Consider the following 23,415-nt stretch of genomic DNA (forward strand, 5'->3'; position numbering starts at 1 on the left):
CAAACAGTATACCTTCCCTAGTGACTACAGAGCATTTATTGCTACCAGTTAACAAGTATCCTGGGCAATTAAAATATTCACTCAAACATTTTGGACAAACCAAACAAAGCATTTCCCCTAATATCTCCCCTCATTTTCTTCTCTTGGAGCGTTTCTAACCCAAAACCAGTATTCGTGCCAATGAACTGGGGGAACACTGAGAATTTGTCCTTCAGCATCGTGTGAGCTTCTGGATTTGTTCTGTGAGAGAGAGTTGTCATTTGCCTGGAAGTTCCCATAGTGAATTTATTGGTCTTCTGACGTTCCTGGCGCCAGGTCTGCATTCCCATAAAACAAGCCAGAAGAAACTTTGGAAACAGAACCTTTATAGTATCCACATATTGGGCCATATTCAGCTCCAAAGTCAGCAGGTGCAACTCCCATTGATTTCAGTGGGAATTCTGTCTGCTTACGCTGGAGCTGAACTTGGTCCATAGTATCTGGGCATCTTTCCCAAAAACTCTCTTCACTGAATGCGGGGAATGAACCAAAGCTTAATACACTTCTCCGCTGTCCCTCGGAAAGGAATCCGTCTGTCTTTTCAAGAGATTGCAGGGAAAAAAAAATACCTGCTGGTCTTGCACAGCTGCCTTTGCAGTTGAGCCCCAGTGTGAGCATCCGAAATGTTCTCATGGACTCGTGCTTGCCCTTGTTTCAAGATTGTCTGTCTGAGATCACCTTTTTTTTTTTTTTTGAGGTTTTAAAGAAGGTTTTAAATTCATTTAGTCTCCTTTTTTTTTTTTCATGGCAGGGTTATTTGTTATGCAATGATTTTTAAACATCACTGAAAAAAAACTTCTAATGCAAATAATGTGAGAAAGAATCTTCCTGAAAAGGAAACTGATTTTGTCGGAAGAAATGCTCTTTCTGCTAAGTCATCTTGCACAGGAAAACACACAGTTGCATTAGATAATATTCTACTGAAATCCCTCAGAGGGAAGGGAAAACTCTTAGGTACATTTTTACGACCCTCACTCTTTAGGGTGTGTCACTGAAGCTGAGCATATGTTAAGTGCGTTCTTAAATCAGACACTTTTGAACAAGATCTTACATAACTGTATCTTCATACCAGAGGATTTGCATTTTGTAGTATTTGCTACAGAAAGTGCAGCTGAATTTAAATAGTATTATAATCTCCAGGCAAAGTCGTGTGTGCGTTAAGGCATGGGATCCCAATTTGTCACCAAAATCTGGTGAGACCAGATTGTTCAGAGGAATGTCCGTCATCGTAGGCCAGGATCTTATCGGGGAAGGCTGCTCTCACAAGACTTTGGCATAGATTAGTTCACGTAAATTTGAGAAAACTGCTGGGTGAGACATGAGGATGCCTGGCGACTTTCCCCATGTTCTAGGTAACCGAGATGGGGCCACACTGTCACCTGCTCAAGTCAAGCTGTCAAAATGCCCCGCTGACCATTCAGTCACACCATACTCACCGTCAAACCTGCCTTTGCAAATCCTCTTCTAGGCTTCTGGTTGGTGTAAGCCCACCCATGTGTGGTTTTGGAGTGCTCTTTTCACTTTCCAACGCTCAAAATTGCAGGCCTTTCCCTGAGGAGGCAGCACAGGCCGTGCTGGTGGGAAGGACAGAGGCCTGGCCGGAGCACAGGGACGTTCAAGCCATCTCCTTCCTCCCTTCCCTTCCTCCTAGGTGGTGGCCTTCCCTTTGCTCCACTCACAGCAGCAGCTATTACTCACAAATCAAACATCGTCATGCCATAATTGTGGGATCTCTTAAGCAGCTCTTAATCTTTTGTAGGTGGACTCCTCAGAGCAGGTTTCTGGCGTAATAGTGGCTTTGCAGTGTCAAGGATCAAGAAGTGCGCAGAAGTGCCTTGGTGCTGCATCCCTGCCCAGTGTGCTGAGAGGAACCACTGCATGGGATGGATTGGTTTGAGCAGGCGTGAAGATTTCTGCAACGTGCCTTCCTACGAGGAGCCAGCCAGCAGGGCTGTGTCATTCAGCAGTGCCACTCTCCGCATCGTGCACCTTCCAAATACCACCTGACTGATAAAAAAGCACCAAACTCACAACTTCTCACACAAAGACAAGAAGAACCATGAACACAATGCCCAGAAAAAAAGTGTTATGTTTTCTGAGTAAAAAGATGAAGCAGTCGCTGCTAGGAGGTGTGGTCCACAAAGGAGCCTTTTTTTTTTTTTCAGCCATTTTACACTGTTTGTCCACTACACCATTCTGCATCGGTTCAAGCCAAAGATTTTCCTTGCTGGAAATACCTGTGCAGAGCCTGGCATGAGGACAGAAGCATCTTATAAATCACTGTGAGAGCCATCTTCTGATCTGACCAGGTCTGAAGTACCTCAAGAAGAGACTTAGAAAAACATCAGCTGTCAGGAGAGCATCTTTGCTCTCGAAGAACCTGCACAGTCACCTTTTTTTCCTGGATCCCACACATTAATCCCAGCATCAAAACACCAAAGCCCCTGGCCCCACTGCCTGCTGCATCCCCATGGAGCACAGCACAAGCCTCTGTGGCTGCAGCCACCATACAGTCATTTTATCACATGTACTGTAATATTGTCCCTTGTAAAACCTAACGCTCTCGAGTAGGCATAGTAAACTGAAGACAATCAAGATCTTAAAGGGTAATATGCTTTTATGTGTTTAGCAGCTTATGGCACTATATAACTTCAGAGCCCAAATGCAGCAGTGGCCTCTCCAAATCACACTATTAATATCATATAATGAGTAGTGCTGCTACTCTTGGATTCTGGCACACCAGAGGATAATTTCTAGTACTTCTAGTCCCCAGTAAAAATGTTATCCTCTCCACAGTGCGTGTGCTTGGCTTATGCTGGGCAGCACAGCTCAGGACTGCAGTGGTGTCTCTGTGATTGAGGGGGAGTTTTCAACACTGTTGCTGGTGTAACCAGAGATGGGAACTTGGCTTTTTGCTGCCCAGGAATTAGCTCAATTGCAGTAGAAGAGAAAATTTCAACTGCAGAATAAAGGTTCTTTGTACTCGGAACCTCCCTAGGATTTTTCCTCTGAGAACCAGACCTCCTCCCCTCTTTCGCCCCAAGTCAGGCCACGAAGCCTCTCCAGCATTAGTGTGACCTGGCACATCTCTACATATCAAGCGAGGCTTAGCGCTTTGTACCTGACCCTCTCGAAATAATCAGTGGTTCTGACAACTTCTTTTCCGTCTGCCCCAAGGAGAGAGCTCCTGGAAGTCAGCTTGTGCAGGCTCACACAAGGGATAACGCAGAAATGGTGGGAGCTATCTTGCAGTGCAGCCAACAGCCCTTTCGCCACTGAACATAGACGTGGGGGATGCTCCTCTCTGCTCGGTCATTCAGCGCTTCTACAGCCTCTGGAGTTTTGGAAGCGAGGGTCCAGAGAGCAGAACAAGTCTCCATCTTCCCATCTGCTCCCTAAGAATAGCTTGAAATGAAGATTAAAAGCTGCCTCGCCTTTGGGCTTTGCTTTCCTCCGCCTCTCTGCAGGAGTCGCAGGAGCATCACACCAAGTGCAGCCTGCTGCTCTACACAAGCCTTCACAGCTGACCACTGTTTTGTGCATCCTGAAATCTCCTCTGAGACATCACATGCAGGTGCTTGTAAAAGGACTCACTGAAATCAACCACACATCCACCCCCACCCCCCCAAAAAAAAAAAAAAACTCACTAATTGAGGGCAAGACCAAATTCAGCTTGAATTACTCAAACACTTTTATAGGACACAATTGTATATATGAAAATTGGGTCTTATATGACTTTTTTCTTTTTTTTTTGGAAGGATGACTGAGCAAGAAGCAGCCTTGTGACTGCAATTCGTTCCTTATTTGCCGTCAGCAAGAGGTGTGTGAATGGCAGAGGAAAACAACAGTAGCAGTGTTTGTACAATGCATTGCCACTTCAGAAAATTTGGTTTCCTGGTAATAAACTGTCACATATGCAAGGCTAACACGAATTAAGTTTGTTATACACCAAATGTCATCACATTTTAAAATTGAGAACATCTTGCTCAAAAAAAATCTCTTTCATTTTGGATTTCCAATGCCCTAAAACAAGTCTCCTGCAGCAAATGTGTTCCAGCACCTGGGCGACAGGCACAGGACGAAACGGAATAGAAAAGAACAGCTTTTTTCCTCAACAGTGGTATTTTGCTCTTTCCCACAGTAATTAGAATTCACATAATGTTAATGTTCCCATTCTTATGTAAAAATTAATAGTAGACTGCTGGTATTTCAGCTAGACATTAATTGTATAATATTCATACGACAAATGCTATTAGTTTTAGAAATCTTCCAGATAAACTTATATAAATTTGTCACCACAAACCCATGAAAAAACTTTCATGCATATTGATTAGGGCTCTTCTATAGTAGTGCCAGAATCCTGAACAGTCCAATGATAGTTTGCCTGCTTTTGAATAAAAAGGAGAATATACAGCTGTATCACTCCATTCTTTCACTGTTTTTTTATCCTTCTAATGTGAAGCCTGGTGTTTCTCACAAATATGTAACATTGAAGAAATTACCTTCATAGCAGGACTCACTTTTATAGACATGTTATGCAACAGGTTAATGTTTTACAGCTATATTATCTGAATATTATTTGGATTTCAGTGATCAGAAAGAGAGAAGAAAATAAAAACAGGTCTTCTGTCAAGATTTGGCAAGGGGCTGGTACATGTTTCCCAACGATAGGGATCTGTAATGGGATTTCTGAGAACTTCACAGACACAGGGAGCTCAGTTCAGCCCTGGTGGAAGCTCCTTGGCAGCAGCCAAAGCGTAGCAGCAAATTCCCAAGGGCCAGGCCCTGAATTGGGTGTCGGTGCCCCATGGAGGAAGTATAAATCAATAGCAGGCACAAGTTGTAGGACATTGGCACTCTGCATCTTGTACCACCTGTCCCAGCTCCTCCATGTCAGCCAGCGTCTCCTTCAGGCCCCTGCAGCCCCTCACCTTCACCGTGAGCCAAGAATTTTTCACCCTGAAGCTCACCTGTGGATCCCTTGGCATCCACACCCCCCACCTTATGTCTGTAAGCACCCCATGTGGTGCAGATAAGAGGAGATGGCCAGCTGGCATAAATATCACTGTCCACCAAAGCTACCTGTCTGATGATCTCACTGGGTATCCCACTGTCCCACACAACCCCACCTTTCATCGTTATGCTATTTGCTTTAGTGTTACAGGCCAGATGTTGGGATTATTATTCTGTTGTTCCTTGAGGATTGCACCAAATATTTTTTGTTTGCAGTTCTCTACGACCTCCTCAGCTCTTCCTTGACTTACCCAAATAATTGTTTGAAGGCTTAACTTACTTTTGGGGCAGGAATGTAGTTTCAGCCAGCCCTCTTCTGTTTTAAAAGGAAGAAACAACCCGACTACGAAGCACAAACTGGTTCAGTAGAAAGCATAATTAACAAAGCTTTTCCTCAAAAAAATAAAAAGCTGGAGGTACTTGTTTCAGTAACTGAAATGTTGGATATTAGGGCAAATAAGCACTTAGCAGGGTACAAAATCCCAGAAACACACAGACCTGGATCCTTTACTCACGACTGTTAGAAAATTACTTTCACAAATGCTCTGCAGTGCTTTCTGTAACCTGAGTTTTCCCATTTCCCTTCATTGTATTCCTTTGTGTAATCCAGATTTGTAAATCATTCCAGGAAACTTTTTATTAACTTTCAAGAGCACTCCAAGACAATATCCTGTAGTTTCCCCTGGCCTGACTCAGACCCAGCCGTATCAGCTGAGAAATACCAATAACCTTTTTCATGTCATTTGTTTTCTGGTAACGACAGAAAACCAAAGAAACTTCTGGTCAAAGTTCTGCTCCCTGCTTTGATGGGGAAGATTTTTTCCATGCTTGTAACTCAGCTGAACTCAAACTGAATAATTTCATTACACCTGTGAAAGCTCGCCTTCCAGCTTAAGAAGCAGCAAATATTTTCCTTTCATTGATTACAGCTGAGTAGTCTCACACAGCTGCATTTCAGTGGACGTGGGGTGAGGCCTTTATATGAATGCTGTTTTGCCAAGAGCAGGTGGTGTGAGGCAGATAAAAAAAAAAAAAAAAAAAAAAAAAAGGGGCACAATTGCAGCCAGCCCCAGCAGGACCTCATCCATCATGCTCCAAGCATCCCATAGCAGGATCCTTGTGGCCCTGTCACCACGTTCAAGGGCACGGGGAGCCCTGTGTCCCACCAGCCTCAGGAGCAGTTGTGACTGTGCTGGTGGCCTGGGCACCCAACCCCAGGCTACAGGGCAGCCGTGGTGCAGGGGGCTCACGTTCTCTTTCTGCCAGCCCCTACTGGAGAAAAATCATTAATGCATCCAAAACTTTCTCCCAACAAAAGTGCTGCTTCCCAAGAAACACAGAAACTCCTTCTCTTTTGTTTTCATCGCTTTTCACAGTGTACTTCTGTTGAGCTGACTGACATTTAAATAAGCCACAGGAGAATTATACCTAAGACACTTCTACTAAATATTGCCGCTGTAGTAGGAGGGTGCAAACGCAAGGGAGGCATTTGGAAGAGACTTGTAAACAGTTGCCTTGGTACTACCTAATTAGAGTGTTACATTGTCTGGTGGGATCCACTCCCAGGAATGTGCACAGCCTGGATTAACTTCTCCAGAGCCAGTGTGGTAGACTGTGCAGTCGGGATCAGGAAATCAGTTGTGAAAGGAGCCGGGCTGCTGCTGAGTCTCTTCCTGGAGGTTTCTTTCTGGTGAGCAGAAAAGTTGTTCAGCCTGATGCTACGGCAGTTGTGCCTGTGTGAGTGAGGGGTCAGGTTATTCAATTAAAATTTTTTAAAAAGCCATTTATCCTCTCTCTGTGGAGTTGCTCATGTGGAAAACAGCGTGGTCAAAAGAAGCATCTCCAGAGGAGAAGTTGCAAGACCTGGGTTGAAGCTTGCTCGTGACTGCAGCCTTGGCCAAGACACTTTTTCTGTCTTCTGTCACACTCCTCACACTTTATTTTCCTGGTCCTGGGGCTCTAGAGGTGTATCTGCCTGTTTGGGAGCCAGCGCATGCAGAGAGGAAAGGAAGCTTTCTCATTCCTCAGCAGAGAAGAGCGCTAGATGATTTTTCTTGTGCAGTCAGTGGTAAAGGATCAGACCCTACTTAGGATATATGAGAGATCTCATTAACACAATCTAGCCATTTATTGTACATACTAATTACTTACTTAATGGTATTGCTATTTGATTATTTAATGGCTGTAGCATCCCTTTTGATAATTCTGCTGTGCATGCTTAAGTGTTACAATTTCTAATTAATTAAATGGCTTTGAATTTCATATTACTTTTTAAATAAAAAGAACAGGGGTTAAAGAGAGCTATTTGAATATATTCTCACGTTCCTGAGATTTCTTATTTTTTTGAGTCTGTTTGCTCAGTTACAAAGGAGAAGCATTTCCAGGCTTTGAATTCTGAACGTACAGGAAGTGCTGGGAATCCAACTCAGCCAACAAAACCGAGAGTGGTGTTTCTATGGGGTGGCTGATAACCATCTTTGTGAAAAATTCTAGATGATGCAATTAGGGCAATGTGGAGGCTTTCCCTACCATGAGTTTTTTTTTTCTCTACAAGGAGAGCTGAATTTTTGCTGCATGCAGTTTAAGCAATTTCATAATTTAAAAATTGCAAAAATCAAAATACAAACTAAATGTCATGTAAACTTGACAACACAGACGTGACAGAGCTCATCTAACATAATGTCCATTGACAATTTAATCGATTCCAAAAGAAATTCTCCTTTCGTTATTGCGTAGCTGGCTAAATTTGGTTTCTATGACTTGACATGGATGAGTCCACCTGCCAATTCTTGTGGCTTCAACCATCATATTTTAAAAGTTTTTTTTCTTGCTGTCTTTGCATCATTATGAAAAAAACACCACATGAAGAACAAAAGGAAACTACTGAAGTGACCGCAGAGTGGAAACAGTGAAACCGAACACCCCATCCGCAAAGTGATATTGAATGAACCCAGCAAACAGCCTGGGAAGAGAGAAAGGTGTTCCCCTTATCTCTTTCAGTTTTAATAATCTCAGACATTATTTTCGTAACTGCAGCAAAAAACAGCCCGAAAGGCGATTTTAAGGCACTTTCCAGAAGCGTTACGAGGACTTGAGTGGTATCGCTGTGGATCCACCCTGTGGGCGCAGGTCAGGCTGACGCACGTCTCCCTCGTCCCCGGGAGCTGGCGACGGCAAAATTCATGGTGTTTGCTTGCTGGGGCTGAAGCGCTTCCTTTCGCTGGGTGCTGAGTGAGTCAGTAGGCAGGAGCTGCAGAGCGTGCGGGCCATATGCAGGGAGCTGCAGAGATCTGACTCAGAGATGTGGATCTGCGTCTGTGCGCGCAGCCGGGTGCTCGGCGACACCTCGCTCGTTCCACCGGGTTTGCGGTTGTGGGGGCGGCGAAATGAAAAAGCCTTTTGTCATTTCAGGGACGTTTCCTTCGGAAGAAATCAATTTCTTCCTCCGGGTTGAGAGCGGCAAGCGCGGGTGGGCTGGGAAGTGCTGCTCCCTTGCGTGCAGCGGAGCCCCACGGGTCCTGGGCACCCCCGGCTGCAGCTGCTGGGGACGGAGGGAGGAGGAACTGGAGGGTGGGCACCAGTACTGAGGCCATAATCATGGGGATCGCTCGGGTAGGGCGGCTTCTCCATGGCCTTTTATGCTGGCAATACCAGGGTAAGAGTGCAGGTGAGCATCCCCTTGGCAAGTTGTTCTTGGCGTGAGCAACGTTTTGCTCCATGCCTTCCACGTACAGAATTGCCCTTGCAATCCAGGTGGAGGACCTGCCATGGGCATCAGCTGGACACGATGACTAGTGGGCCTTTTACATTTAAGCAATTAAAATTGGACCTATGGACCTAAGAAATTCTAGAAGAAAGCGGCGTTTCTAGCACATCTTGTCTTGTTTCTGGGAGCTGGCAGGGCTGCTTGAGGCCCCCTTGCTCTGTCTGAGGTCAGGTCCTCGCAGTTGCAGCCGCTCCAGCAGCCTGTGCAAGAGCTGCTCCAGGCTGGAGCATTGCATCACGCCTGTAAACTGCAGATGGCTTTTGCATAACTCTCCAGCTTTAATTCTGCTGTTACGGCATGCTCTGGGTGTCTGCAACGGCTCCTGCGAGGAGTGTGTGCTCAGAAGCTTTCCAGAGCCTGGAGCAGACCGAAGATCTTAATCTCGGCGGTGCTGTTCCCGTCAGACCAGAAGGGGTTGTGCTCTGGGGCTGTGCAGAAACCCGCCCAGGGCCCACTGTCGGTGGCTTTTTTGCTTCTCCCTGACCCTCACAAGCTGGGCAGACCCTAAAACAGCGAACACAGGGAAATCTGGATTTCATTTTGCTGCTCTGGTGAAAAGCGACCAGAGGCCGGGGTGCTCCCTGGCAGCCAGGGCGCTGCACAGCTCTGGGAGAGGGAGGGATTCTGTGCAATGGCACAAAGAAAGAGGATCGGGGGGAAGAACAGGAGCTGCAGGTCTGGGCACAGTTGTGCCTTTGCTAGGAATTTTGCAAGTCCCTGTCTGCGTGGTGTTGTTGTTGATTTTGCCATCTTTGATCAGGGTAAACAGGACTCATGTTCACAATGAAAACAAACAAGCCGGGCTGGAAAATATCATGAGTCAAGAAGGCTCCCTCAGTGCCTCCACCTTCCTTAACCCCAAGTCAGCAAACGTTTCAGTGCTTTGTAAATCACGGGGTGAGCCTGAGACTTGGAGCCTGGACAGCCTCCTCGCGGGCTCCAGCCTCCTCATGGGCTCCAGCCTCCTCGCACTGCTTGCTCAGAAGAGCATCAATGAGGTGTTTAAACACATCCATTGAAGTGGACGACCAACGAGGTGATATGAACCATTGTACAGCCACGACTCTCAAGCACTTCCCTTTGCCTCTGAGACCAACGCCGAGCCTGCAAAGGAGCCTCCCAAATTCATTTTTCTGGATCAGCAGTGAACCATTTTCCGCCTGCTGCAGAGCAGCAGCTGCCTCCCTTCACTCCTTCTCACCTCTTCCATGCAGACATCATCAGCTGGAGGCTGCACGCTGCTACGGCACAGATTTTTCTTTCATCCAGAGCCATTTCTCAGGATGATGCAAAGTTTGGTCATTTCTTGCAGTTCTCTGCACTAGGCTGATGGAAAAAGAGCAGAAATTTCAGAATCATTCTCTCTTTTTGTATTTCGCTTCAGCTGAATCACTTCCCACGTTATTTTTATGACGAAGCACTCACACTTTTTGACATCAAGACAAATGCTGGCAACTTCCCAGGAGGCTGGGAAGCGCAGCGCATGCTGAGAGCGGCTCTGTCTGCCTTTCGGTGTGAACGGAATTTATTTGGGGTGGAAAGAGATTTTCCTGAGCACCGACGCTGCACCCTCTGCTCTAACTCTGCCTCGCAACCCTTCACTCACTGCTGCAGCTCAGGATGCTCAGAAATGTAAAGGGATGAGATAACATGTCCTGGGGGCTTCTGCTCCAGCTCCTGAAGCTGTGATGATGCTGCAAGATGGGGACCATGCAATGAAGCCTCCAGGTGCCTGGAGGAAAATCATGCTGGTCCTGGGCTCTTCACAGAGCTGAGAGCATCGCTGGGGGAGAGAGGAGGCTGAAGCTGTGTCATTGGCAGCAGAACCACTTCAGAGGGGGAGCCATTGTACATTTTTATGGAACTTTATCAAATCTCCACGCACAAATGCGCCCCTTTAGTTGCAGATTAAGGAGAACGACAGGGAGCCTGTCCCAGGAACCCAGGGTGCCCCCATCCCACAGGCATCTGTGGTCGCTCCTCTCACAGGGAGATGCTGGCACCAAAGGGGCCTGATTGCCAACTTTTTATTATTATTATTTTCAAGTAATCGCAAGCACTGGATATTTGGGAGCCCACAAAGAGAACGCGGCCCCTGCATATCTTTTAAATTACATGCTTTGGTAAATGAATGAGTGCAAGGCACCGAACCATTTCTCATTTCTGGGTGTTTTTGAATCGACAATAAAAAACCCCAAGATATTAGATAACATCTTTATTGCAGAATATAAATTAACCTCTGTCTAGCTAAGCAGAGACTATACCACTCAAAAATTAAATGCGGGAGTCCTAAAAAGTAATAAAATTATTAAATAGAATAACTAATAATAAGGATGTCTCGCAGACAATTATCTCTGTTTTCATCATGTGTGGCTCTTGGATGCACTTCTGATTATCCATGTATTTTATTTTATTGTTTGAAAAAAATGCAGAATTTAGTTATTTCCATATTTAAAAACCTTGCCCACATATTAAACTTTTTTATTGCATTGCTGAAATTAAGCAAGGCTTATTTTTGCCCCACAAGTATCTCATGTGAAAGTATGAAAACTCTAACGCAGAGAGCCCAGTACAACTGCTCTATTTGCAGTGTTTGATTTATTCTTTGGAACAGTTCTACCATTTTCAACAGAAATATTTGTCTGTCCGTTTCATGAAGAACCATTCCAGAGTTTGTAACCAGTTCCTTAGCAACTATTTCTTCTTTTTAAGCTCAAATTGTTTTTAAGCACAGATGTAATGTAAAAATTATCTAGACCACACATCAATTGTTATAGTTACACCAGTTTACAAATGATATACCAGTCAATTGTCCAGACAGCTGTGCAGATAATTCTTTTTTTCAGATGAAAAGAACATTTTGGTGTTTTCTTTGTTTCTGCTAGAAAAAGAACGTGGTTTTCCAATTTAGGATTTTTAAGGGAATAGCCAGCAAGTAGAATTAAACATATTACATTTTCCAATGGACTTCTGCAGAGTCTTCATAACAAACAGTCCTGCACCTGGACTTCTCACAAAGTGCATTTTCCATTGAGCGTAAGAGGAGTTTATCTGAGAGTGGGCACCATTAAGCTTAGCGTTGTGATGGCTTTGGTTCCATCTCAGTGCTACAAGAATAAACCAGGAGCAACTCTGCTGGGCACCGTGGGGTTAGGTCTGCGTGCAAACACTGGGGGGGACGGTAAATGATGGGTGTTTGGGAACGGCACCTATTTCCTTAACAGAAATCCAACTTGTACAACTGACTTTCTTTGATAATCTTTAATTGCCTTGAACTTGTACTTTTTAATTATTTTTTTTTCAAAAGCCCATAGCTTCCCACTATGTACAACCTCCAAATTTCCAGCCATCAGCCCCCCCCATGCACCATTTGCCTCCACACCGGTATTTGGGATGCTGCTGGTGCTTCTCCTGGTATTCTGCCTGCTGGAGGTGGGTGGCTGGTGGCTGAGGGCTAAACACAGCCCAAACCTCATTTGGGGGAACTTGTTCACATTTCAGTATGTGTAAAATACTCTCTGGGTCTTGGACTTCTAATTCATATTCTGCACCCTACTTTTAATTTGCAAGAAAAAATGTGCAGGTTACTTGCTTTTAAAGCTGCCAGCCAACTCAGTGACAGTGAATGGGTTTTAAAAGACACAAATTCTGGCCCTCACTGTCCATCACATGGATAACTGGTAGCCAGGGTTATGAAAAAAAACCTGACTGATTATGAAGATGTGCGACAAGGACTAACGAAGATGCCAGTTGTTAAAGTCCAGTGGCTCTCATGGCATCAAGGGTCTGCTGCTGCCCCCGAGGAGCTGATCCTATGGAATTCCCCCATGTAAATAACTCACACACTCATTTTCAGGAGCTGTTTGCAGGATTGGTAAGATTCACCTAAACTATTATTTTGATTTCCAATTTGTGATAGCAAAACTACTAGCTCAAAGGAAATGAAAATGAAATTGTGCCTTTCTTTAGAATCAGGCAAAAATTCCCCATCACAGTTTCATGTAGATAGTCACATATATTATTTAGATTTGCATCAAAATGGGAAATACGAATACTAACATTAAGTGTTACAGACCTGTTTAAGAATATGACAAAATAAAAATAAAAGTGTGAAACTAATGTTTTTTTAGCTCACTTTTTTTTTTTCAAGAAAATTAGTAACATTTCAGCCTCCTACACGTTTTTGCCATTGGCTCTCCTGTTTACTGGTTGCAGCCGTGCCCAGGGCAGACCCAGCCCAACCCAAGGAGAAGGGACGATCCCCGAGCTTTCTGAGCCAACACTGCCTGCCCCGGGGGTTAGGACCATGCCAGTGGAGATCAGCACAACGTCAGAAGTTTTGGTTCATTATCCAAACAGCCGAATCTTTTCCAGCTGGCCCATCGCAGCTCAATAATCATATAGAGTTATATCAGTGGCACTCATTCATATTTCACAGGCTATAATAAACACAGCAAAAATTAGATGAGGTTCCATTTGAGGTTAAATGTTTCCATGAGATAATAACTTCTGTTTATAACAAGAAAAAAAAAAGAAAAAAAAAAAGGACCAGTGGTCTATTTTTAAAACCTAATTTAGTCACTGTATCCAAAGTCCACAACAGACCATGAGCGATACAGGATCCTGCTCCCTCCTTCAGAGTTTTAATGTGAATGAGGGCACCAGGAATCCCACTGGGCAGAGGCTGGAGGAGCGAAACGCTGGGCTTTGCGTTGCCCAATGACTCCCAGGGTAACAAATTTCCCTTCTTTCCTTCCTTGCCCCGTGTTCTTCTTCCTAAAACTGGAAATCGCCCCATGCAGAAGGCTGCGCTGCCCCCTGCTCCTTGCAGCCCCCTTGGGGCAAACTCCTGGGGGTGCAATGGGGCTGGTGGTGGGCTGGGATGGCAGCGTCACATTGGCACAGCCGGGGAGCGATAGCAGAGAGCCCAGGCTGGGAGGGATGCAGCCGAGGATGTGGCTGAGGATGCAGTGCCCACAGTCAGGGAGCGCACCCGGACACAGGTGGCATCTGCTGCGGAGAGAGGGCTCAGCACCCAGCGCTGCCAGTGCCAAATTTCTCAGAAAGGATCAGAGAGGTATCATTAACGGTGCCTTGTCAGGGTGTTTGTGTCTCAAATGAGGGCTGCACTGCGGTGAGCCAGGTTCTGCTCCAATGCAGCAGCCAAACACCACGCTGTGCTGTTCAGGACTACCTGGCCGGATCAGAGGGTGAGAGGTGGATCGCTCACCTTGCCTGGCAGTCTGGAAGCTACAGCAGGAGAACATCTGCAGAAGGCTTTCCTCAGGGCCCTGCTAAAAAAACCAGGCAGGGGCTGAGAAGACCTCGGGGCTCTGCTCGGTGCTGTAACCACACGGCCGCCCTTCCTACCTGGAGCTCGTGGCTGCGTTTCCTGGCCTCTCAGTGACTTTAGTAGATATTTAGGGTGCACAAAGAGTAAAATGTCTGTAATTACAGGCACCAATGTGTGAAAGAGCACTCAAAACGCTTTGCTCTGGTTTTGCATCGGCACAAGGTGATTTCCCTAGATCATGCAGCTATTTGCCAACAGAGCCGTGGGTTCTGGTTCTGTCCCATGCTGTGTGTGAGCTGCAGTCTGCAGCCTCTTTCCAATGAGAAAACAAGAAAGCGACTTGCTTTTGCTTCTTGAGAGATGCAGAATGTTACATGAGCCGAGAAGAGCCTGCTGGAAACACGGCTTGGCTTGGGGACTAGGCCTATTGCCGCGCCACCCCATCCTCCAGCAGCTGCAATTCATTGAGCCCCTAGCACCATGTCACCGGCTGATAGCAGAGTAACTAGCTATGAGAAAACGTTCAGGAAACTATGTGGCAACTTATTAAAAGTGCATCCTTCAGCCTGCCAAACACAGCCAAGACAATGGGAGCCGACTCCTCTGTCCCTGGGATGGTTGGGGGAATGCCCTGGTCCCACTGTGGTAAGGGAGGTCGGCTGCTGCCACCCCACGTGTGGGACAAAGCCAAACCATGGCAGCTTTGCTTCTGGTTCTTGCTGTTGTAGCATGAGATAAGCTCAGAAATCTGAAGAAGAGGCAGGCGGTCAGAGGTTTTCCAGTTCGCGATGCGGAGCCTTGGCTCCACAGGCTCCAACCAGGCTCCTGACGCTGGGGTCAGTCAGAAGTGCACGCAGGACACAGGCTGGAGAGTGGAAATTTGGGATTTCCAGCCCCTAGGCAGCACTGCCAGGAAAACAAGCAGACGAATACACCCTCTCCTCCAACAAACCTGAGTGGGAGGCCAAGGCCATTCCCACAGCCAGTTCCCCTGCTTATTTATCTGTACCATGTGGAAAGCCCCAAGCCCCTGTATGGTCTCAGGGGCAGGTTCCTACTGCAGCCAGCACAATGGCAGCATCACATCGGTGGATCCCAGGTGGGAAACGGGGAACTCCTCGGCAGCTTCCCCGGCAGAACGGCTTCTCAACTGCGTGGCACCGACGGCTGTCGTGAGGAAGCATGTTTGGAACAGGGAGACCACACAAAAGCATGAATGAAGATTAGACTTCAGATCTTTTTTTCCAACCCTAGAAAAATTTTAAAAGAGTTACCAGAGCGCTTGAAAATATTTTTAATAGTTTGGAACAACTAAATTTAGCTGAGCTGCAGATAGGCCTCTCTTTATTACAGCTAGAGTTACTATGGCAACATGCTACAATTATTTATCGCCATGACGATCCACTGTAGATTTTTTAAATGCATTATCTATTTTTGTTTGCATTGTCATTCCTGCCAGGGGAGGGAAGACACAAATTTGGTGCGCAGCAAAATGGCCAGCATTGCATCGAGGCGGCCGCAGGGAGGAGGCCCGGGGAGAGTTGGAAACGAGCAGCAGTGAAAGCCAAGGAACAACCACTCGTGGGGTTTTTTGTCTTATGCCATCTAAAACAAGTTGCTGTTTCTAGCTGACAAGTGAATAGGAACTTGTTCTTTGAGGGTCTTCTTTCCTGGGGCTGTTTGATAACCTGCGATTAGTTGTGCCGTGGGGATGTGCAAGCGAGTGCGCCAGCGGGAGTGTGGCTGAGGTCGCACTGCCAGCTGCAACAGGGGTGGCGTTAGTTCAGGTGCTGCCACCACAAGTTCTCAGTGTTTGCACTATATGCAACGGGTCAGGGGGAGTGGAGAAGCCTGGGCACCCCTGGTGTGCAGGAGGGAGAGAAGGAGAGCTGCTGTGTGCTGCAGCTGTTCCGCCGTGCGCACTGCAGGCTCTCCACCAGCTCACTAGTGCTTGTGGGTCATTATATTTTTTATTCCTGGAGCAGGCACTCTCTGGCCCAGTGGTTTCTGGCCCCAGCAGAGCAGGACGGACCTGTCCCATCCCAGGATTTGGTGCTGGGGCCCCGGCTCATGCAGGAGCTGCAGCCTCCTTCTCCTTGCACGGAGGCTGGGGTGAGCGGACGTGCTCGAGGAAGGGACGGTGGATATTGTTCTGACCCATCCGAGTGATGCTCTGCTGGTCTTGTCCGGAGCGATGGTTAAGTAATCCCAAGGAGGACTTAGAAAGAGCTCCCTGTGTGGCTCGCTGACTAATGAAAAGCCCTTTGTATAATCCTGCAATCAACTGCATGGGGCTGCTGGGACGGGTAATTGGGCTACAAACTGGCTCCATTTACAGGAGATTATGTAATTTACCGTTCTGTCATCATCCGCTCCCAAAACTGTGATTATTTCTCCAAGGCTCACGCTCCCAGAGATACAAGTAATGATCAAGGCCTGGCTCTTCACGTCTTGGGTCGTGAGCAGGATCTTTACAGACATGGCTAAAAGGGGCTAAACCCGCGTCCCCGGTGCAGTGAGGTAGCTCCTGATGGGAGATGCCAGATTTTTGCTCTCATACAGATGTGGAAGTGGTGGGCACCCAAGAAACAGACAGGGAAGCAACCACCGTGTTCACTGTGGATAAGGGAGCCAGAGGCAGGCCTTTACTCACTTTACAGAAAGCAGGGCACTTTGCTTCTCCTTCCTCCATTGCCAAACGTGCACACAGCAGCTTCCAGGCAGAGCCGAGCTTTGCGGCAGCCCATGGGCTTCCTGGTCCTTGTGGGACGAGGTCTGCTTTGCAACCCAGGCACGGCGCTGCCCTGCGTCCCGGGGCCAGGCAGCTCCATCGTGATAATTGTGCCCACCTCTGGGTCCCAACCCGCAGCCACAGGTGGGTCAGGGCTCCCCTGAGACATCCGTCCTATTTGAAACCCTGAGGGTAAGGAAGGCGGCTTGGAGGGAGTGGGATTTCCCCGATTTTGCAGGCTTGGCGCCAGGATGGGGGCACGTGAAGGTGCCCAGGGTGTCAATGCATGCGGGGACACACGGCCACTTGTGCGACGCATGCCATGAGCCAGCGGCTGCAGCACGAGCCAGTGCAACAGGGAGCTCTGTAGGTCACCTTGTGCCCCGGGTCACCCTGCGCCTCTGCAGGGAACTGAGGTGTGGACTGTGCTTTATGGGTTTTGCAGGACACACACAAAAAAGCTACGAGGAATTAGGCCCTCGTACCAAGTACTGCAAATACCCACAGTAAAGGACAATGTCTGTCTCCAGCTGCTTAGGAACTAAGCAAAGGGTGGGATTTCGACAGGGGACTGGAAACACGGGGATGTTCGGTGATTTTTTACAGGTGATGCACACAGCATAGTGTTTTCTTTGGCCAGACTATTTACTGGTGCAAAAACCAAAATCCTGCCTGCGAAATCAGGCACGCTCTGTTTGGGAAGGTGCTTTCTGGGAATTAAATCTAGTTAAAGTCCTGAACCAGGTTTTGCAGAGCCTGATGCATCAGCTGCAGGAGGATGGAGCTAGTTTTAGGACAAATCTGGGGGATTACAGGGAGCCCTCTGATGTTTCTCAAGTGACAAATTATTTCAAGACACAGCCTGGGCTGTAGCAGCCCCTGCATCACGGTGGCAGGGTGAGAGAGGAACACTTTGAGATGTTAATTAGCAGGGAAGAGCTGCCTTGCACACCAACCACAAAGATCTCCGGTGATCACAGGAGGCAAAGGAGAGCAATAGAGCATTTCATTTGTAATGCATGTTTTTATTTCACCTTGGAGATCAGCTCATTGATGGCTTTGGCATGCAGACAATGAAACTGCATTGCTGCAGGGTTCCTGCCTGCAAGGTGCTTAAGCACAAAGGGAAGCCCCCAGGAAAGCTCCTGGCGGGGGTGGGGGGGCAGGAAGCATGGCTTGGCAGGAAGCTTGTGGGAAGGGGTGGCAGGGAAGAGCTGCACCTGCGGCAGGCTGCAGGCGGCAGAGCCTGGGCAGGAGGAGGCCGGAATGGCAGGGGGAGGATGAGGATGTTCTGTGTAGGACCGAGCATGTGAGCTGGGAAGTGGGGAGTGTTTGAGGTTGCGTGCTCCTTTCCTTTTTTTTCTTTTCCGAGTTGACATCTCCTAAGCAAGTCCCACTCGTCCAGCATCACCACCCAGGCAGGAGCAGTTTCCAGCCCTTCTCCTTTGCTTCCCATCCATGTCCTCCAGCTGGCAGCGGTGCCATGGCCCTGCCCCAGCTCCGTGCCTCGCACTGGGGAGCACTGGGCAGGGGGCACTGCCTGATTGGTGTGGCCATGGCTCTCGGGCTACACGTACATATATCGGCACAGTGACGGTGTGTGCCAAACACCACACCAATGGCTCGGAGCAGACCTTCATCCTACTGCTCTGCTCTGCTTTTCTGCATGGGGTCAGGCCTGTGCTGCCACAGGGGTCAGCTCTGCCAGGGCTGTCCCCTGTCCCCCCCCAGAACAGCTGGGGGCATGCTCGGGTGATGCCAACTCTCTGCCATGTCCCACCTCGGTCATCCTTGGAGTGCAAAAGAGAGCACCCAGAGGTGTAAATCATGGGTGTAAATCAGGGATAACCTCACTGCTGGCAGCTGAGGGGCCTAAGGCAGCACCAAGGGTAAAGCCAACCCTTCCCCCAAATTCCACTTAAACACAAAAACATAAAAATGGGCCAAAAGTGATTGGCAACCACGCAGGTTTAGGTCTTAGGCAGGGACAGTTTCACCTCATTTACGTAGATCTGAAGGCTGGTCCTGTCTACTACATACAGATACAGCAACAGGGAAAGCAGGGGGAGAAAGGAGGGATAAGAGTGCAATCGCCACCAAATGTAAGGGCGTAATTAATCAGGTAATTGCAGTATTTGCATGGAGTGTCTGTAAATATTACCCCTATTTCTAAGTATAGTACTTTGGACCACATATCTTATCGTGGAACCAACTGTCAAACAGAAAACACACGCACTTGACTGGAATATAATGAATATTAGGTCAGCTGAAATGCAAACTGACTGAATTAATTTGTAGTTGTGTACTAAGTGATGCTGGTGCGATAAGTTAATGAAACCCTTCAAATAAATAATCGCTGGGGGAACAATGCAGGGGAGCAATGGAGTGCGTGCCACAGGATCACGAGGGCTGTGTGATTGCAGAAGGAGGAACCCAAGAGCAAGCAGGAGCAGGGGGATCTTGCAGGGGTACAGGGGCTGAGCAGGGACCCTGAGGTGCTTTAGGGCCGGTGATGCTCCGGGGACCTGCAGCTGCCTTGTGGAGACCCCGAAACTCAGTTTCAGTTTGGGCACCATAAAGAAAGAGAGTTAAAGCAAGAGAGAGAGCACGAGAGGTGAGTAAGGAACAGTCTGAGCTCTTCAGGCAGCAGTGAGCAGAGAGCTCCCCGTACAAGCTGCACACACGTCTCATCTCCTGGAGCCATGGCAGGACAGGAGCTAGATTTATTGGGGGTTTATTAATTTGCCCACAGGATGCGTCATAGGGCCGTCTGCTAAGCCTACACTGGCTGTTCACAGCAACGTCAGGTGCTCCTTATTGGATCCAGCGTTAGTCACCTCGCAGCGTAACACCAGAGGACCAACTGTTGAGGGCTAATAAAGTGACAGCTACGACGATAACGAGTAGCAGCAGCCGAGAGTCGTGTCTGGGCTGCTTGACGTCAGCCCGAGCCCAGGCAGAGCACAGCACGACAAACACAGGCTGGAAAGCTCAGGTCACAGGGGACAGACGGAGCGGGGTTGCCGTCGGGAACCAGCACTTGTCCCATCGGGATAGTCCGGGGCAGAGGATGCCGAGGAGGCTCCAGGTTACCTCTGCTCCTCCAGCATCTGGAGGATGCTTGCATTGATCCTGGGGGATAAAAAAGATGGAGCACACATGAATAAGGATGTAAGGAACTGAGGGGCTTCCTCAGCATGACTGCATGCACCTGAGGTGTTATTGCCTGTGCATCCTAAGGCACCACCACCTCCAGATGCTGCTGCACTGGGGCTGGTGGCTGCGGACATCCCTGACAGCCGCAGCCTCTTCGTTTGCCCCACTTGGCACACAGCTTCTGTTGGGTAAGCGCTGAAGCCGCGTTCCCAAGGTGGCCCTGGGTGTGGGCCGTGGGCTCTCCCTTCCCTGCGGCGAGCTGGGTGCTGCCCAGCAAGGTGCCGGGGAGGCTCCGTGCCGCCAGCCGGCTCTTCAGGCTTCGGCGTTAGCATTGCCATGACTTGAAGAGCAAGAGGAGGAAGGAAGCGCCCCGGCTGTGGGGGCAGGGAGGGGAGGATGCTGTGGAAGGGCTCTCCTGAAGTGCCTGGGAGGCAGAGAACCACCTCCGTGGAGAAACCTGCCCGCGCCAGCCCGGGCAGAGCCTCCCATGACATCAGCCTGCAACCGGCTTCACAGCAAGGCGCTGGGGGGAGACCGGCAAAACCCCCAAAACTCCCATGCCCAGAGCCCCTGGGACTCGTGTCCAAGCCAGTCACCACGTCAAATGGCATCAAATTTACCCGGCTGCAAGCACCTGTTTGTAAACGTGACCGCTCTGACCCTGCTTTGGCATCATTTCCTAAGTGCACCCGAGTGACCCCCGGCTGTGAGGACTTGGTCTCCCACACCAAAATCCCCGTCCTGCCACCTCCCATGGCCCCACCACGCAGCAGGGCTGCAGGATCAGGCCCGGCTGCCTGCCAGGGAGGCGCTGAGCCCGGCGTGGGCAGGGACCTGCAAGCCCACGGGAGCCCAGGACAGGTGTTTTGCTGCTCTCGCCTGTGGAGGCATTGCGCAGTGTGGGAGGGTGCCGGAGACTCTGTAATTATAGCCTGCGAATGTAAATCCCACAGTTTGCAGGAGTTCTGGGATATTTCGTGCAGCGTAAGCTCAGCAACACCTTTGTGACAACATGAAGACTCACAGGTTGCTGCCTCGTTGTGAGCTTTCGCTCATTAACCCTCACCCCACCAATGACTCCTTCTGTCGCCCTCTGTAATTGATGGGAAAAACGATGGAAAGGAAAGTGGTAAAGGTGAAGGGAAACCCCCAGAGCTGCCTCCAGTAACTGCAGGGCTCAGGGGAGAGCTTGCCTGTTCCTGGGTCCCTGCTTGGGTTTGTTTCTGCCTCTGAGCAGGAGGCAGCAAGGTGAGAGCTTCAGGTCTCACTCTGAATTTTCTTCACATGAGTTCCTCCTGCTGTGTACGCAGAGGCAGAGTTTCTATCACTTGACATTTTAAAAAAAACTCATTTTCAACTCCTTCTCCCAAAGTATTCCCTTTAGCTTGGAAGTGCTCAGTCTGGGCTCCCAAATTGAGGGACATCTGCTGGAAAAGGGAGCTTCTGCTCTCTCTGGTCTCAGTTTGCCTCCTGCAGGGGAGGCCAGCGGGGCTCCCAGTTTGCTTGCTAGTGTTTTAAAGCGCTCAGCAGGGTTAACAATTTTCAAGCAACAAGTATTAGTTATGCACATTGGCTCAGCATCGCCTATTATCTTAGCTCAGTTATTTAATAACTCAATCTGTATCCTCTACTTCGGAGGCAACACTACTCCGTTTGCCGCCCACAGCCTCAGCAGAGGCTGAGTGCCCTGCGGCACTTCACCTGCTCCCATTTGTGCCGCCTTTCCCCCTGATGCTCATGCCTTCACAGCCCCAGTTTGTACAAGCAAATTGGGGACGGGGTGTGCGGGGAGCAGCAGGAACACGACAGTAACATCTCGCCCCCCGCCAAACCCCTCGGTGCTGCTAATCGCGATGCTTCTGTGCTTTTTGGAATGGATTTAGCTTTGAAGAAAAAGTATAAAACCCATTTCCATCTGTCACTTTGCTGATTCCCACAGCTGGTGTGACAGTGGTGCTTGGCTGAGCTACACCTTTCGCTAACTGGGTTCTGCTCGCCCACCCTGCCATGAACGGAGGCTCTGCCTGCCCCAAAAGTCCATCGTTCACCCCTTATCATAACTCGTGCAGCCAGCAGGCTGCTTCCTCTGGAATAATAAATATGCTCTCAAACAGAGGTTAAAGAAAGGCCAGGGAGCGCTGGGAGCACTGGGCAGGCAGGAACGTGCTCGTGTCGACGTTAGCGATGCTCCTGCTCCTCTCCCTGTACCAGCAGGGCTCTTCCTGCTCTGCTGCCCCAGGTCTCGGGTGGGGGTGTGGGAGTGGGCATTTTTGGCCCTTCCTGGGCAGAGAGAGCGTGTGGGCAGAAGCCGTGGACAGAAAGTCTCCTCTGACCCATAAGAAAACCAAAGAGAGGGATTGCAGCTACGTCGCATCGTTGCACAAAGCTTTGCCGTAAACATTTTGCTCTCCCTGTCCCGAGTGGACGGGGGTGAGCAGCTGGTGCCAGATCCAACTGAGCAGGGGATCTTCCCCACCCCTAGACTGCTTGTAATTTGGGTTTTTACATTCTTAAATACCACTGGAAAATGCTTGTGACTAAGAACCCCAAGTGACAGGCGGTAATTCACACACCACAGCTTTTCGCCCAGCTGTGGGTTTTCTAACGCTTGCAGAGATGTAATGTCGTCACATCTCTGCTCCTCTCAGACATGTCAGTGAAGTTCAAAAAGTGCTGTGGGGAAGGAGGAGAGCTGGTAGGTGAGCAGGCAGACTTCTGTGTGTGACCACAGAACGGGGTCACAGCCTGACACAGGCAGTGTAACACACTGGGTGGGCGATAAGGAGTTTGTGTGCCTTTGTGTGCCAGTGTACACATGTGCATCCTCCTGTGCGGCTCTTTAATATCCCAAGAGACACAAAAAGTGCCTCTGAGCTTGAACTTCCTCAGGATCCCAGTGTGAGCACTCCGGCCTGGTTAGTCATAAGAATTTGCAGGGGAGCTTGGAGGTGGTGGGAGGTTTTTCCTCATGGCATGATTGCACCCAGGACCTCAGCGAGGTCGTGTCAAAGATAAATAGATTCTTTTCTTCCCCTCCATGGCTTGCTTTGGCATTCCTTGTGTCTGTGAGATAAGAGCAGTGGGGCTGAGCCTCCTGCCCGGGGATAACTCCGTTGACACGAGCTGTAGGGCTCGCACGAGTGAGGGCAGGGTTAGGCCTCTGGCTTTGAAGTATCCTTGTCCTAACAGATTTATCACTGGGGCCTAAGCAGGGCCTTGAAAGAAAGGAAGCCGTTCTGTTTTGCAGCCCTTTCCTCCACAAGTGTGTTTGCAGTTGTCCTTTTATTATTATTCTAGCTCCAGTGATTACACACGTGGGGCCCTTTCTGCTTTGAGGTCTTTTTGCTTTGTTGGTATCTCAGGGCTGTTAACGAAAGAATTATTTAGAAACAGAAATCTGTTGTTGAGTGCCTTTAG

This window comes from Cygnus olor, chromosome 11 (genome assembly GCF_009769625.2).
Source record: "Cygnus olor isolate bCygOlo1 chromosome 11, bCygOlo1.pri.v2, whole genome shotgun sequence".
NCBI classification, from domain to species: Eukaryota; Metazoa; Chordata; class Aves; order Anseriformes; family Anatidae; genus Cygnus; species Cygnus olor.